This window comes from Agrilus planipennis, unplaced genomic scaffold (genome assembly GCF_000699045.2).
Source record: "Agrilus planipennis isolate EAB-ADULT unplaced genomic scaffold, Apla_2.0 scaffold101, whole genome shotgun sequence".
Taxonomy (NCBI): Eukaryota; Metazoa; Arthropoda; class Insecta; order Coleoptera; family Buprestidae; genus Agrilus; species Agrilus planipennis.
The window spans coordinates 975339-987638 of NW_020438899.1; the positions used below are offsets into that span (position 1 = coordinate 975339).

Sequence of the window (12300 nt, forward strand, 5' to 3'; positions counted from 1 at the left end):
AATTGGAAGAAAACAGTAAAAGTTTGGAAAATAAATTAGAAGAAAACAGTAAAAGTTTGGAAAATAAATTGGAAGAAAATAGTAAAAGTTTGAAACGTGAATTGGAGAATAAATGGGAAGAAAAATTTAATAAGAATATTCAAGAAACAGAAGAGAAGATAAAAGTGCTGGAAGAAATGATTTTTAATGGAAAGACAGAAACAACCGAAGGGGATGTTGGTGCATCTAGTACACTCAACGAAGCCAGCCAAATCAGCCAAGGAAGCGGGATAGAGTCAGAATCTTTAGAAGAAACCGTCTGCCGAATCATCTCCAAGTTCGATATAGCAACCCAAAAGTTAAGATGTTGGAAAAAGACGGAAAACGGCCAACGTGGCAGCAAGTTTCTTTCTGTACCCAAGTATTAAAATCGTTATGGGCTCAGTGGGATTCAATGGTATTGGAGGATGGCATTCTGAAGCGTGTTGTTGAAAGTCGAGATGGAGAAGATAGGAAGCAACTGGTTATTCCTCGAAACAAGGTTAGAGAGGTGTTGCAGTATCTTCATGATGGATCATCTGGTGACCATTTTGGAGTGAATAAGACGCTTGGGAAAGTTCGAGAGCGATTTTATTGGATGAACTGTAAGGAAGATGTTAAAGATTTGTGTAAGAAGTGTACCACCTGTGCTGCAAGTAATGGACCACAGAAAAGGTCAAGGGCGCCAATGCGTCAATACGATGTCGGTGGCCCCTTCGAACGAATCGCAATCTATGTGGCGGGTCCATTCCCAGAGTCCGAGAAAGGTAACAAGTACATCGTGGTCGTTATGGACTATTTTACCAAGTGGGTTGAAGCCTATACCCTTCCGAACCAAGAATCGGAAACCATAGTTGAGGAGCTGGTGAAAGAGTTGATCAGTCGTTTTGGGGTGCCCTTGGAGTTGCACTCAGACCAAGGGAGGAATTTCGAATCGGCTGTATTCCGTGGAATATGCGAGCTCTTAAGAATAAAGAAAACTCGAACCACTCCACTCCATCCACAATCGGACGGCATGGTTGAACGAATGAACCGGACTTTGATTAAATATCTCTCCAAGGTAGTGTCTGACCACCAAAGGGACTGGGACCGCTATTTGCCTTTATTCTTAATGGCATACCGTTCATCTGTCCACGAAACGACTGGCCAAACACCTGCCAGTGTCCTTTTTGGAAGAGAGTTACGACTACCTTGTGACCTAAAATTCGGCTGTAAACCAGGAGATGACTTAGCTGGAGAAGATTATGTAACTGATCTCCGAAGAAAGCTTAACGATATCCACGAGTCGGTTCGTCTGCTTGCACAGATTGCTAGTGACAGGATTAAAGAAAACTACGACATCAAGGCTACAGCAGGTGGTTACCAAACAGGAGATCTTGTTTGGTTGTATAATCCTTGTCGTCGCCGTGGACTATCACCTAAGTTCCGACAGAATTCGGAAGGACCCTATGAGATAGTGAAGAGGATTAACGACGAGATCTACCGAATTAAGAAAACTCCAAATGGGAAGCCGAAGGTAGTCCATTTTAATCGCTTGGCTCCATTCGCCGGTGCAAATGAAGAGGAGGCGCGGGCCAGATTATTAAGAACTACTCCTTCCGAGCCCATATTCGAAGAGTTCATGGAGGAAGGCCCCCATGTTAACAGGAAATTTGGAGTGACACAAGAAATCCGACGAGACCTCTTTGCTATATCCAAGGAATATTCTCTGGCCCATTGCGTTTCAAAGGATCTCAGAATGAGCCGTGGTATCGCGTCCGAGTTCAAACGCAGATTTGGTGATTTGGAACATCTTGAAGACCAAGTACAGAAAGGAAAAACACTGTTGTGCTTTCCTGACGGACGACGCAATATCTATTACCTGGTAACTAAAGGAAGATGCTCTGATAACCCCACTTATAAAGACCTACAGAAGCTGGCGATTCCAAAGCTTGGTTGTGGACTGGATAACCCAGATTGGAGGATCATATGGAACATGATCGAAGTCCTGTTCCGCCGTACTGGAATAGGCATTTTGATCTGCAGTAATAACCCGAATCGGACCAACCATGAGAAGACCGTGGACTGTTACTTCTATTCCCGGAGTGGATGTCGTGAAGGCGAGAATTGCAGATTCCGGAATGATCCTGAGAAACAGAAAGTAAAAATGTTTCGGGACGAAACATCCTTAAGGAGGGGGTAGTGTAGTGACAACGAGCGTGATCGATTCGCCGACTAGCCGCGGGCGCTTTTCTTCATGTGCGCCGTATTTGTAAACGTGTATGTCGTGCCTGCGTTCCGGGAAAGCAATTAAACCGTTCAAAGAAAACGAGGCTTCTCTGGAAGGCTGAAGAACGTTCTCGAAAGGAGGCAAGGGAGTATAAAAAGGAAGAGACGATCGCCGAAGTAGAGTAGAAATAAATTGACCGTTGCAGAGGTCAATCAAGAGATAAATTGAAAGTGATAGAAGTGAAATAAATAGGACAGTGAATAGTAACAGTACTGTAAATAAATAGAATAATTACCGAAGTAGTAATAATTTAATAGTGTTTTTAAGTTTAATAGTAATTAGTGTAAATAAATAGTTTTCTTCTTAAAAGTTAATTTGTTAAACCCACGAACATAACAATATATATGATGTAATGACAATAGGTACGATGTATGATCTTCGTTTTCGGCTCTGTTCGTGGCTCCGACGGGGCGCGTTCGAGACACAAGTCTTTTTTTCACCAGGCCTTCATTTTCTGCTGGGATCGCCGTTTTTGTAGTGGATGTTGTCGCCAAACCGCTCCACGTCGGAGACGTCGTCGGCACACTTTTCCGCCGGATTCCCAGCTTCTTCCTACCCGTTGCCGTTACATAATTAATACTAAACATTTCAGTAAATATTTCATTCTACTTACAGCAACCGTCCTTAATTTCCCTATATGGGACTTCTGCACCGTCAACTTCTTCGCATTTTCAACAAACATCTTTCCAAATTTCTGTGTGCACTCCACTCAAAGTTCAACAACATAATGAGACAACGCTCTTCGTTTACCAATTTCTCCCCTCTTACCCCGCACCTTCCTACAAAACAAGTTCTTCGCCTCTCAACCACCATCACAATGCGGTTTCAGCCGTGACGTCACCTGCATGGTTAACACCTGCCTTTTTGCCTTATACGCATGCGTAGTATACTCTGTCATCCTAATCCACATGCGCTAATGTTGCGCTCATATTCTGCATGCGCATGCGTCAGAATCCTTTGTCACGAATGTTCGCGAGTATGGTTGTTTACTCAACGAAGCTGCGGCGCGTGAACGCATGAATTACCTGTAAACTCCCTTTCAATTTACGTGTGGTGTAAATTACCAACATATTATCAAGTATTAATTATTGATAATATGTTTATGAAATAGCGATTTACTATAATATTTGCTTAAACCAGTTTACTAAACAGTGCAATTAGCGCTCTTTCTTTGTCNATAAAAATTCCTTCCTTTTGTAAATAATCTATTGTATCTTGCTTATCTATTTAAATAACTCTATTACTGTACTTTCCTATAATCCCTGTAACATTTCATCTTTTGTGTACTAACCGCATGACGTCTGTACCTTTCATTCCTTCCTAATTACATTTTTACAATCGGTTTCTTCGGTGGTTGACCGGCCATCAATTTCTTGGTATTTCTAATCTTAAAGTTTCCATATTTTAGTACTTCCCTACTCGTATCTACTACCCTCTCTATTCCTTCCTTGTAGAACAGTTTTTCATTTTTCATAAAATACAAATCAGTTCGTCTTACGCCTTCAGCAGAACAAGTCTCTTCTCTTCTCCTTTCGTTACGCCAGTTAATGTTAAGTTGTTGTTAAGTTGTAAATATATGTTGTTGTTGTCTAGTTTTAATTATTCGTTTTCTAAGTCCTCCTCAAAACCTTCTAACTCAAAGTGCCCCAAACAAACTTACAAAACTTGTAATACTCTTCGTTTAGCTTTTCCTTGAGATCCATTTCCCCTTGCTTTTCCGTTTCCCTTCTTGTAATGTCTTCATTCCTTTTTGTCTTCTTCTTTTTGCTTATTCTTCAGCCAACGCATTTTTTTCCGGGGTGTTAGTTATTATAGCTGTCTTTCTTGTACGTCGTTTTGTAGACGTCTCCAATCTTTCATCATTTGTCTTTACTGGCGTTAGTTGAAGTTCTTGGTCTGTATTCAGTGTCGATGAATTAGTCTAATGAACATTACTCTCATTTGTTATCTGCTGAGGTTGTTCATTATTCTCCAGTGATATTAAAGTCATCAAAGGCTCCAACTGCACATCGTTCTAAGACAACATTTGATCCTAAGCAGTCATCATATTGCTACTAGAAGGCTGGGGGAATTCTTCAATTGGCACAGCTTGAAATAAAATAGTTTCTGACAATGGCCGATCTGTCATGAAAGATGGAGCAAAATCTTCGTCTATGAAAACATCGGACTTATAAGAACATATTCCAGTCTTCTTGAATGCGTTCATAATATTTGTAGAAATTACTGCTAAGGGCCATGTTGTTTTAAAAATTCCAGAAATTTCGTAGATTGACAGTTTTTCACGGGTTGTTACGGAGCCAGTTATCTTGGGCTTTAACACAGTGTGTTTTACAAGGCCCATTGAAGCCAACATCCAAAGGCTGCAGCATATGGATACAGTGAGAGGGAAATGACAACATGATGATGGAATTGGCTTTAACTTTTTCAATGTGTGATGAGTGATTTTCTAATAATAGCAACACCTGTTCTTCTGGGGAGGGTTTAGTAAATTTTATGAAATGATCTCAGTTAGGAATTCAGTGGCAGTCATCCATCCTGAGCTATTCCCAGCTCTGACTAACTCAGGAGGGCATCTTGTAAAAACAAGTCCTTATACTTTAAACATGGAAACACAAACCTTGGATGCTAGCTCTACAGCAACAGTGCCGCGCTCAGCACCGATATGTTTTTTACCTTTTTGGGTCACTATCTTCTATGGCTTCAGCACAGTCGTTATTCTAGTCTCATACATGTTGCAAATTCTTGATGTTATCAATTTATGTCTTAGTAGAATTTTGCAGAGCTTAGTAAAAAATTGATTCACATTATGTCTGTTAAATTCAGATGCACGTCCTACACTTTGCTTCTGGGGTTATTCCTTTTCATAAATCCAATGAACCAGCTAGCTTCAGTTTCTCCATTCTTGTGCCATAAAGGGGTAATGTTTTCCAAAGAAAATTTCACTGTGGATTCATACAGGAGTTTTCGCACCTCTCCGGACAGAAGACCGAAATATATTGAGTAACACTTTAAAACGTAGTTTGCTAATTTTTTTGCCTGTTCCAAGGTAAATACTAACCTGGGTTTATAACTTATGACAAGAACCTTGTCAACTTTCAATTTTATATCAAATCGATGTAACGTCATGTTAGCTATTCTATCAATGGCTTCGCTTGCGGAAGCCTTAACCGCAACGAGCGAACTGCGTTAAACGAATTTCAAACTAGCCTAATCGAATTCCACAACGTCACCGACGATTATATCGCTCCCAAAAGCAATTGGAAAGTGATCCGCTTTCTTCGAAACAGAACCTTACACCTTCCGCCGTTAAATCTCAGATGAGGAAAAAGCTGCAATCTTAGCAGACTCCCTCTGTCTTCAGTACTTCTCACTTCCCACCCCACATCTTGCCGACTATCACGAGCGTACCAAAACGGTCTCATAAAACTTCGCCCCTAGTGTTTCCTACTTTAAACACACGTCCCCCCATGAAATCTTCCTCACCATCCGTTCTCTGGAAAAGAGAAAAGACCCTGGTGCGGAATTCCCAACGGTGTCCAAAAAGTTCTACCTTCAAAACATCACAAACGCTATCATGGGCTCCACCACTTCTTTCTGGTCTAGAAAGAAGCCACCGTCATCTGTCTCCCCAAAAAAGGGAAGCCTCTCACCTCTCCCTCAAGGCCCATTACACTGCTTAGTTAGCTGAATCCATCCTTTTGGAATGGCATCTTAATCACGTGGGGCGAAACAACGGTTTCCGCAGGCGGCACGCCACCTGCTATTAACTTTTTCAAGTTTCCGAACACATTTCTAACAACCTTACTAACCATCTCCAAGCTTATTGCACTCGATACCCTACATTTCCTAATCGGAGTTATCCAATCTTTCCTTTCTGACAGAACCTTTTGTGTCCGCCTTTGTTCTGCTTTATCCCCGTCACGGCCGGTGTCCCGCAAGGCTCCAAGCTGTCATCACTTCCGTTCAACTTTTTCTGAGCAGAAATACTGTCTCATCCCTCAATCCTCACAGCTCTTTTCGCTGATGGCATCGCCCTATTAACTTCGCCCAAACCATTCTCCAGTGCTCCGCAAAAATTAACAAATTTCTGCTCCTAAATTGGTACCGAAGATGGAAACTCTGGATTAACCAGGCCAGGTTGGAAGCAATTTTCTTCTGATCTACCTTCACTCTACTTGCCATTAAATCTCCCTGCCAATTATCCCATAACATATATCATAATCCTATCATGTATTTGGATTGCGCTATTTTTCTCAAGTCTTTCCCTTTTATCATTTCCTCTTTTTAACCAGTTGCCCTATATTTCCCTTTTTCTCATTCATTTAACTGCTCATGATTAATTTTTAAATCTTTTAGTGCCTCTTCTCTTCCCTTCTATATCTATTTTGTCTTCATTTATTCAATGTTCTCTTTCTTCAATATTCTTGTCTGATATCCCTATCTTATACTTTCCCTATTTTCTCCACATATTTTGTAGCCCTTTTAAATGTTTCTTCTACCATTTTACCACATTTTGTTTCGCTCCTCAATATGTGGTCTGGTGTGCTCTTATCTAACTGTAATACCCACTTTACATACTTTTTATAAATGCTTTTTACTTGCTCATATTCTTTCCAACCCCAGATTTCAGTCCTATACTGCAGTGCACTTCTAATTACTGCATTGAATAACATTATTCTTATATTCCAATTTCCCTTAATTAATTTTCCCCTATACCCCAAATCTTTCCCAACATGACATTTCCCTCTGCTACTTGCATCTCTATACGCACCTTGTTTCTGTTGTTTTCATTCATAGCATATCCTAAATATCTATATTTTTTACCTTTTCTATCACCTTTTCTTTCCATTTGTTATTTCCTCTTTTTATTTAACTTTTCTTCCTTTTGTTTCTCCAAACTTTATCCATTTTGTTTTCACGCTGTTCAGTTCTAACATTTTCTTTTCTAAATACCTTTCTATTCTTTTCATCATTGTTTTGATTGCTTCAAAATTTGTTGAAATTAACACTGTCATCTGCATATGTAATCATCCAATTTTTTTTCTATCTATTAGTATCCCTCCCTTTCTTACCTTACTCATCTCTCTTTCTTTAAATCGCTCATTTTACAGCCTTGCCTAACACCACTATTCATCCAAAACTTTCTTATTTCTCTGATATCTAATCTTATTACTTCCACTATCTCTTTATATGGCTTCATTATTCTTCTAATCAATGCTTCCTCTATCCCTCCTTTATTTAACATTCTCTGCATTTCTTCTCTATATATTTTATCATATGCCATTTTTAAATCAACAAAACAATGAAAACTTTCTTATTCATCTCTATTTAGTCCTGCATGGACGTATGAAAATAGAATCTATAGTTTCGCTACCGTTTCTATAACCAAATTGTGTTTCAGTTAAGCTACACTTTCTCTCAATTTGTATATCCAATCTATCTTTTAATATGTTTGTGTACACCTTATACCCTGCATCCATCAATGTTATACCTTTGTAATTTTGCACTTGTTCTATTTTCTCATTTTTATGTATTAGAACAATGACTCTACATTTCCATTCATTCGGTATAATGTTTTTTTTTTTCAATATATCATTAAATATCCCTTTAACTTTTACATTTATTATATCTTTTGCGAAAATCCATGCTTCTTCTGGTATTCTATCGCTTCCTGTAGCTTTATTTTTTTGCTAGTGAATTCATGGCTTGCAATATTTCTCCCTACTCCAACTTCTCTCTATCTCCCCATCTTCCCCATCAGTCATCATAGTATTATCTTTTTATCTTTCCTCCCTCTCTTTTAATATTCCTTTAATCTAATTTAACCATTCTTCATTCTTGTTGTCTTTATTTATCTCTTTTACTTTCTTTTTTCTAATTTTACCAACAATTTTCCAAAACTTTAGTCCCCTTTTCCGCTCATATTTCTCTAATTATCTAATCAACATACAGTTTCTTACTTCTTACTATTTGCTCTATATATTCTCTTCTTTTCCTTTTAAAATATTCTTCACTACATTCATTTCTTCTTCATCTCCATAAGGCGTCTCTATGTTCCTTCTTTCTTTCTTTCTTTCTTTCTTTCTTTCGTAACATATCTCATTCCACAATCATTCACTATCTATTTCCACCCTGTTTCTTTCTCTTTCATTACTTTTTTCAAATCACCCCGTCACTCATTTTACTTAATTTTTCCTATAATCTGTTATTGCTTTCTCTCACCAGTCCAGAATGACCTTACACTTACTTTCCTTCCTATTTTTCCTCTAACGCTAAATGATCTGAGATAATAGGCTACTTTGAAATATTTTATTTCAGCTCAATCTTTCCGTTTACCATTGCATAATCAATATCAGATTTGCCATGTATCATGAAGGTCTACTCCTCTTCCCTAATAACTAATACACTGTTATCTTTATTGCTATATAATTGCTTCTCAACTTTATCCAATTTAAATTTTTTATTTTTATGCAGATATACAAATAAAATTATCCAGTTGTACAGGTCACCTGTAATTACGTTATTCATAAATTGGGGGTCACTTTCACACATGTTTAAATTTTCACTTGCACCACTCAGAAACATGTCGCGCGAAAAAGCCTGTTCTAACTCTCCAGGTGCTCGGAGACAACTCACCAGCCGCTCGTTCGTTAGCTAGGAATGCCCTCTACCGAATCCAGTCGGTGCGCGCACACTCCGAAGTACAGTCGCGGTGAAAGGAAATCAGTCCTATTACATTCCGGACAAACCCTGTATTCTTCAAATGATACCGCTTTATCTAATTCCTTCACGTTAACCATGATACATAGTAATAGTGGCACGACCAATTAGTTCATGCTTTTTTCTACAGCTACACTGAAATTTTTCAATAGAGACTGAAACTACTTTATTTTAGTGAAAAGGAGAAGCACATAAATAAAAAGTGAAGGGTTTGTGTATATAAATGAATATATGAAAATGAAAAAAGAAAACAATCTGACCGCAAAAATTGCCTATTTTCTCGCTCCAAAACTTTGTTTTAAACTAAGTACTAAATGATTGTCTGTGATGAGCATATTGAATACAAAATTTCAAAATGAGATTGTTTGGTTTCTTACACTGTTGTAAAATATTTGTTATCGTTCCAGATCCAGACACTGCTCTCAGAATGGCATATTCAATTTTTTTCCCTGACTCAAGTTAATAATTTAAAAAAAATAAGGGGTCGTTTTCTATCATGTAATCGACTGTAAAGTAAGTCGTAACCAATTTCTAATTTATTTAAATTAATAAAACTTAAGTTCAGATGTTTTACTTATTACTGTAGTTCCTGTGCAGTAGTTTAGTATTATATAAGGGTAGTTTTCATTCCCTTACAAGTATGTTTCAGTTACTTTGTGTAAGAGCTGTTCATGTAATCTTCCTCGAGACACTACATTCTTCTATGGAAACTCTTCAATTTTAATGCTTTTCATTTTTCTTTTTTTTTTCACCCTAATATTTTGATAATAATAACACAGGTCTGCGATAAAAAAGTTTTTTGTATAAATTTATCTTAAGCATGNACGGTAAGATTTCATCTTCGGGCGGAGGAGTTATCCAGGCTACATTGTTGTAATCTATATAAAAAAGTGCTGACATAGGTCTGCTCTCACGTTGGAGCCTTGATAACAAGTCTGAACTGGAAACTGCTTTTGCATAGTTAGCATTTAAGTTTTCTTATTGTTCTTTTTAATTATAAATCTTTAGATTGCAAAGGGAATAATTCGAAAATGCGTGGTTTGTTGTCGTGTCAAACCGACCGATTTCCCATATTTTATGGGTGATCTACCCCGTGACAGAGTAGTTCAGGTCCGCCCATTTTTAAATTCAGGTGTTGATTATTGCGGACCATTCTACATAAAGGAAAGGAAACATAGAAATCGAGGAAAGGTTAAGGTTTATGCTTGCATTTTTGTCTGTTTTACCACAAAGGCAGTACACATAGAGTTAGTCACAGATTTAAGTACAGAAGCATTTTTAGGATGTTTACGTAGGTTTTTTGCAAGGCGCGGTTATGTGCTCAATTTATACTCCGACAACGCTACTACCTTTGTAGGAGCAAAAAATCAAGTTGATGATTTGGTTAAATTAATTCAGTCAAAATCGCACAACGACAGTGTGACTAAATTTCTGTTGAATAAGGGTATTACATGGCATTTTGCGCCCCCAAGGTCTCCACATTTCGGAGGACTTTGGGAGGCCGCGGTCAAATCATTTAAACACCACTNCTCTGATTGAGCATTATATTGTCTTTTACTTTATTTTAGATAGTCTGAAAGTAACTATAGTCATTTACACCGCCTGAAAAAGAAATAGCTTTTTATAGCGCGCCATTATTGAGAGAGATAACGTGTAATTGTAGAAACAATTCGAATGTATTTTTTTACATTTGCAGACAATATACAATAGTTAAGCAAACATTGAATGTAACAGACTTTGTAAAAAATGCTTATTAAGCTTACTTCAAAATGAAGTTGTGTCACCAAGATAAACACTGGGTAACGATAAAATATGCCGGCTATGTATTGAAGTTTTAAGACAGTGGACTTATGGTAAATCAAAATCATTGTTATTAGGTATTTCTGTGTACAAATTAGAATGCAATTGGAAGTCGGAGTGAAAAATGTCAATTAATACGAGTTTGAAAGATCCCGAAAAAGTATTGCTCCACCACTTTACTTTAAACTCGGTTTGACCAAACAGTTTGTAAAGGCATTTCGACTCGACCAACGGTGATTATTTCATGTTTGGATATCGAAAGAAAGATCGTAAGGACACAAAAAATTACTTTTTAAGAAAAAAGTCAATTCAAAAATCACGTTTTTTTTGTTATTTCCATGCTTTAATATTATCGAAGGTAATTTTAACTAACACCATCGAAAAGAGCATGGTTAAAAACATAGAAACATTGGTTATCGAATATTTTTTCGTAGCACTGAATACGTGGCAAGGATTAAAATGGAAATGTGTTCTCTGAGCATTTATGGGTTAATGTGACGTGGTATACACCATATGAATATCGTTTTCTATTACTTTTAAGACAATTACGACAAACATTAACAATTTAAGAAAAAACTTTTCAATAAAAGAAAATTCGCAGACCAGTGTAATCAATTAATAAACAGATTGTTTTGATTTTGCATTAATTTCAATTCTGCCTCGAAAAATACTGAGAATATCATATGTTTTCTGCTATAACTCACGAGTATTCGCTTATGTGTGGGACTGTGATTTTTTTTTATATGCTCTTATATTGAATACATCTCACATCAACTTCAATGGCTCACACCTTAGAAACCATCTCTCTTATTATTAATAATAATTTAGTACTTACGTTGGTTAAAACCAAATTTTAGGGTGAGGAAACAGGCGATTTTTGATCTATTTTTGCAATCACATTTTATAAAACATTCAAGACAAAATCGTAGAAACTTTTTTAAATCCACAATGTACGGACGGTATAGGGAAATTCTCGGAAATTTAACGAGGAATTCGGATTTTTTTTCATGTATCTTTCGACAATGGTCCTGTGTAAAAGATCCATTAGTTGTACGAGTTTTGTATTGTAAATGCATTTGTTATTAAACATCACGTACTGGTCCAAGACTTTTTTTATTTACTTAAATTATAATTGAGATCTGTCAACTTCTGAATGTTATCAGATACATAACTAAACTTTCATCTCTTTCATCTCTCGTGTACTAACCGCATGACGTCTGTACCTTTCATTCCTTCCTAATTACATTTTTACAATCGGTTTCTTCGGTGGTTGACCGGCCATCAATTTCTTGGTATTTCTAATCTTAAAGTTTCCATATTTTAATGCTTCCCTACTCGTATCTACTACCCTCTCTATTCCTTCCTTGTAGAACAGTTTTTCATTTTTCATAAAATACCAAATCAGTTCGTCTTACGCCTTCAGCAGAACAAGTCTCTTCTCTTCTCCTTTCGTTACGCCAGTTGTTGTTAAGTTGTAAATATATGTTGTTGTT

At 37.2% G+C, this 12300-nt stretch overlaps 1 protein-coding gene across 1 annotated transcript in view; it reads right to left on the minus strand.

Moving 5' to 3' along the window:
• LOC108735596 (otoferlin) overlaps positions 1-12300 on the minus strand; it is a 73034-nt gene that overhangs the window by 34090 nt on the left and 26644 nt on the right. The gene's annotated exons all lie outside the window — the stretch shown is intronic.